The sequence below is a fragment of the Adiantum capillus-veneris genome, chromosome 28 (genome assembly GCF_014529385.1).
Source record: "Adiantum capillus-veneris isolate H3 chromosome 28, ASM1452938v2, whole genome shotgun sequence".
Classification (NCBI taxonomy): domain Eukaryota; kingdom Viridiplantae; phylum Streptophyta; class Polypodiopsida; order Polypodiales; family Pteridaceae; genus Adiantum; species Adiantum capillus-veneris.
The window spans coordinates 115,632,417-115,638,416 of NC_140958.1; the positions used below are offsets into that span (position 1 = coordinate 115,632,417).

General features: G+C 43.1%; 1 pseudogene; it reads right to left on the reverse strand.

Moving 5' to 3' along the window:
• Positions 1 to 650: 650 nt before the first annotated feature.
• Positions 651 to 1,957, reverse strand: LOC147421144 (uncharacterized; annotated as a pseudogene).
• Between the last annotated feature and the right edge of the window lie 4,043 nt (positions 1,958 to 6,000).

The following is a 6,000-nucleotide window of genomic DNA, read 5'->3' on the forward strand; positions in this document are numbered from 1 at the left end:
ACAAGGGAACCCAACACTACAAGAGGTTGTGTGCTCTTGTGACGCTTTTAGCGACGGAAATACATTGGGTTTTTATAACCCCCGGCGTCACTAAGAGCGTCGCTATTAGCGTCAATACGGGGACATCGCTATATGCGTCGCTATGGCAGTCTCTATAAGCGTCGCTATAGCGACGCCTATAGCGACGCTGCAGAGCCATCAATAACGACGCTACAGAGCCTAATATAGCGACGGTCATAGCGACACCCAAGATGAATATTTTTTGGTGGCAAGGCATTCACCCATCAACCATATTGAATGTTTCATTTGTCTATTTATCTTTGAAAAAAATTGCAAAGGTAAATATAGACCCAAAATAGTCACCCACAAGACAATATAATCATTAACTCCATCATCCATAGTACGTATTGTTTGCAAAATAAAGATACAAAAATGACAAGCGTGAATTAATGAAAGTAAATCAATGACAATTGTACACAGCAGCAAAATCACTTGATTGTTAATCATTGCAAATGTAATAGTTACAAAGCATCATCATTATTTAAGAAATATACATGGTTTTCAAAAAGACGTATAAAAGTCGTCTCATGATACATAATCTATGACAAAAAGAAACTAATGCTATCTAGCTATGGCTAAACTGACGTCGTCTAATCAGATGTCTCATCGCGTCGAAGCACCGTATCTGTTGAATTCTGCAAAAAAAAACAATAAGATAGCTTTTTGTAAGTATAAACATATAGTGACGTTTATAAAACAATACAATAAATAGAAAAGAATAAACCCTAATACTAACCATGCCGCCGTGAGAAGTCAGGATGTCTATAAGGGCGTTTAAACGCCTCCTACCTGCGTACTCACGCTCGTACGGTGTGGGATCGCGTCCTGTAAATGACTACTATCAAAACATACAAAGAATCCATTATGTTAGAATTTCAAATCCCATAAACCCTAAAATATCAAGCATAGATGTGAAAACACTTACAAAATCGGCCTCAAATGATGTCCACCCGCCACTCCCCAAGTGGTGCGAGCTCCCTGCCTCTACTCGCGCTCTGGTTGCCTTCTTTTGTTGCTTCCACTTCTCGGGATTCTCGCGCGCTTCTTTCTTCGCATGCTTCCAATCTTCTTTGGCCAGCCAATTTGGTCTGCTCCACCCATGCTTGATTGCTTTTTGCACTTTGGAACGCTTATGCTTGCAGTATTCGCGCATTCGAACCTTCATCACATCTTGATTGAAGCGGTCATCCCGTGTTGGAATGGGAAACTCGTCATGAAGCATGCTGATGACTCTGTTTTTTAATTCATTCGGTTCTTCACTCTAGGTGTTTAGTATGTAGTGTCTAAACACCTGAGAGAAAAGACCGCGCATGCGCGAAATCACCTTCTTGCCTCCATCATCCAAGATGATTCCGCCGCTGAAGTCGACGTAGTAAGGCAAGCCCTCTCACCGCTGACGCGTGAACTTGGGTGTTTCAGCAGGGGTCTCTAGCGGCGTGTCAACCGGGGTACGGACGCCAGGTGCCTTCACTGGAGTCTGAACCGCGAAGCGAGGAGTGTCCACTGGAGTGACTCCTGGAGGAGTAGCTAGTGGTGTGTAGCTGCGGGGAACGGCAGTCAGTCGCACAAAACCTGGTGTCGATGGCGATGCCGTGGCTGGTGTCGGGACGGGTATAGAAGGGGAGGGTAAAGAGCCTCGTCAAACACGAGGCGGTGTCGAAGCATCCGTGGCGCCACCCCCACAACAACTGCCACCGCCACCACTAGATCGCCGGTGCCTAGATGAGTGTGAAGATCATCTCGTCGACACCGAAGCTTCGGAGCGTGCTGAGGACTCCGAAACAGAGGGAGATGCGGATGGAGTAGGAACGCGTGATGGTGCGCCAGAGCAATGATGCTCCACGTACCACTGTCTCTGTTGGGGTGACAAAGAAGAAAGAAACTCCTCATCATCCATACCTGCATTAAACACACGAACATTTAAACTTAATATTGAATGAATGGAGTAGAAAACATGTACGAGTAGATAGATAGATAGATAGAGAGAGAGAGAGAGAGAGAGAGAGAGAGAGAGGAGGAGGAGGAGGTGCTTGTCGTCTCTGCTTATAAGAACATACCTAGAGCATACGTACCTGGAGTGGACACAAAGACCATTAAATACAATGACGCATATAAATACAATGACGCTGATCTGAGCCTATCACAAATTTTTGTTTATCATATTTTGTTGGTTTTCCTTGCTTCTAGAGGTTTACAATAAAAGAAAGAGTGAGAACAACCTCTTGGAAAAATTTAAAAAAAAAGATTTGATAGGAATTTTTTCTTGACTAGTTCACCGGAGGTGAAAGGTAGAGGGAGAACCTAGTGGTAAAGGGAAGGGAAAATATGTAAATGTGAAAAGAAAAGATATGATGTGGTTGTGGAGCCATGCACTCATGATTCAAGGGTCATGAGTGGCTCATATCATCATGGCTTTGGAGCCATATGATGATTCAAACAAATGGGACCCAAGTGGAAGACTTGGTAAAGGAAGGAACCAGACACGTGATTTTGCTGAATTTTTAAAAAATACTTCCACTCTGATCCAAGAAAAGTTGTCTTCATCAAAGTTGTAGCTGATGAGCTGGAGATTCTGGCCATATTTTTTTTATAATTTTTGCATCTACGGTCTAGGAGATATGGCCAAAATGGCGGACACTAGCTTTTTCAACTGTGGTGGAGACCACCCCCTCTACCTTTACACACACACACACCCTTCCTTTTCCACATTGAGACCTTCTCTAAAAATCAGCCATTAGTCTTCTCACCCTCCTCTCCTTCCTCCTCTCTCTCAAGCTCAAAAACCCATCAAAATTCCTCTTCTTATCACCTCTCAAGTCATGCTTAATCTTGTTGTAATTCCTAAGTTCTCATTCAACCCCTTTCTATTATTACTAGATATGTATTGATTTTATGTAGATTCTTTACATTTTAAAATAAGGAAGCTCTTGGACTCAAGCTATGGAGGAAGGAGTGAAGACAACACAAGTGATGATGGAGCTAATTGGTCAACAAATCACTTGGAAGGAGCTTCTTCATTGGTTGAATGTCCCTAATCAAGCTTCATTTGTACAAATTACACTTGGATCTTAACCTCACTCCTAATCACTCTCTTTACTATATAAAGAGGCCTTCCCCTTTGTAATTTCAAGCCTCCCTCAGCCCCATTGAGTCTTTGTATCACTCACCATGAGCCCATAAGCTCATTCATTCACTCTATTCTTGCACATTATAGAGTGAAAATTGTTTCATGCTAGTAACCTCTCCTCCTCTTACTTATGTTAATTAAGAGAAATCTTTTATATGTGTGTGAGAGTGCTTGATGTGATCTTGGCTAATCCTTGAGTGGTTGTTTGGTAATCTACATGACTATTTGTGTTGGGAGTGTTTGAAGTCATCCATTCCTTGTACACACACTAAGGTTAATGCTTCATTCATAGTGATCTCTCTCTCTCTCTCTCTCTCTCTCTCTCTCTCTCTCTCTCTCTCTCTTTGTGTAGCGGTCCTAGCCCACGCTTCCAAGACTAGGTGGTGCCCTTATCTCATTTCCCTTGTGGCGCAATGGAGTTTGTTTTGGTGTAGAGGCTGCCATTCCAAATTTCCTTCGTCATAAATTGGTGCCCCCACTGAGGAGTTCTCAAGCAGTGCTCTGTCAATCCTATGAAGGAAGATCCATCAAATTCTCCGAGACTTCCACTATGGTCTCCCCAAGAAGCTCGAGAAAAGAAGCGTCTTTATCGACAAACGGCACGTATGCGGGTAAAGAGAGTTAAGTACACACACCCTTCTTTGCTTCAAGGAAAATCTTGTAGTCATCAAGTCCCTAGGTCAAAAAATTGTGTTGAGTGCTTTGTGGCTAGTGTGAAGACACTTCCTTTGAAGCCTCGACTTCAGGTTGTGAAAGCACTCTCAAACTCGGGTATTAACAAGTTTTTGGAGGGGGAGCTACACATCAATGGGGTGCGGTATTGGCAAGAGGCTACATATGGTGATGCACTCCAACTACTACTAGCAAGAAGGCTCAAGGTGGTTGAGAGGGTAGCCATCGAACCCTATGAACTCTACAAAGCTGAAGATGGTCACACCAAAGCTAGGCTAATCACTGGTGAGCAAATTCTTCGCATCTCTCAAATGGTGGGATCCAAGAGAGCTCAACTTCAATGAAGTGCTTCATGGAAGTTTGTATTTAATGCACCAATGAATAATCCCATTTTCTACAACTTTCAATCAGTTCAGAATATTAGGGTGAATGTGCGCATTGATAGAAAGATTTTTTTCCAACAAAGATTGGTCTTCTATTTTGGAGCTGAGAGGTTGAGAGAGATATTGTTGTCCCCTGACCCTATAATATTTCCTATTTTGGAGTATAATGTATCTTTTGATGTTCACATCTTCATCTTGCTTTAAGCATACTCCATGAATCATAGGGATTTATATGGACCTTTCCAACCTCTTGCTAGACAAACTTTGCATATAATAGCTAGCACAAAGCTTAGGTTCCAAAACATTATAAGGAACTTACTAGGCCCTCGTCGTCTAGCTGAGATTAATGCATCTATCAATCCATTTATTCTACCCTTAATAAGATATGATTTGGGCCTAGACGTTTTCATCTTTGTGCTGTATTGAGAGGAAGGCAACCCACTTTTATGATGGCTTTCCCAAATTTTTTTGGGCGTAGTGGGGAAAATGTTGGGGATTTTTTGGATAACTTGGAGATGGCTTTCCTTGTCTCTGGGAGGGATGACGAAGCATTGAAATTGAGAGCTTTTCCTTTGGTGCTCAAAGAAGAAGCTAGGGTATGGTTCCAGGCTCTAGATCCAACCCAAAGAATTGATTGGGAAGGATTGAAGGCGGCTTTCCTACGAAGATTTCAACGAGCCAATTCGGCAGAAGAACTATGGCAACGGCTTCTGGCCCTTCATCAAGTTGACCCTCATGGTTATGCAACCTATGAGGAAGGTTTTCTGAAACTTTGGAGGCAATGGTCAGACTCACTAAACCCTGGTGAGCGAGCTCCCAATTGCCTCCAAAAAGATCGATTTATCTCAGGTTTGTACCTCTTGCTAAGGGAGAAGGTAAAGAGAAAATTTCCAAATGCTTTTGAAGATGCCTTAAGAATTGCTAGGGAAAAGAATAGAAAGATTCTCTATCAAGCCCAAGCTGGCCAGCTAGCTTTGGGAGGCAATATCACAACTATGGAAGCTTCTCACATACCTCCAAATGTGCCTAATGCACCAGACCTCAATAGAGGTCAACAAGAAAGAAGATATGCTCCAACAAATAAACAATCTCACAAACCAGCTAGAGGGGTTGAGAGTAAATCTTGTGCAGGGTGCAAGAAGGCCTATTGAGGGAAATGGTGGGAATCGGCCACCAATGCGACGTCAAGCAAGGGAAATGTTGTGTTACAATTGTGGGGAAAATGGCCACGGCATGTATAATTGCCCTCATCCCAGAAGATATGACTACCCCGTCAGAGGTCCTCGACAACAAGTAAGTCCTCCCCGTGCTAGAGCTCAAGCACAAGAGCAACCGCAACCTCAAATTTTGCAGCCACCTCGTGCTCAAGCTCAAGCCCCTGCTACTCAACCAAATGTGAGCATCATAAGGATGGAGGAGGTCCTCAAGGGTAGAAGCAACCAGGAAGAAATAGCTAAAGGGAAGATGAAGATAGATGAAGTGGCTACAATGCCTATCAAACGTGTGCGTGTCCAAGATGAAGTAGGTAAAGAAACAAGCAAGGATGCAAGCAATGAAGCAAGTACATCTCGGGCAACTAAAGATGAAGCCAAGAAGAGAAAGACCCGTACTAGGTCTCAAATTGACATCTCTGATTTCCCTATGGGATCTCAGACACAACCTTATGACTTGACAGCTGATGTGAGTTCTCAAGGACCAAAGATTACTTGGCCACAACTACTTCATATCTCCCCAAAGCTTCGACGACAATGGTCAAAA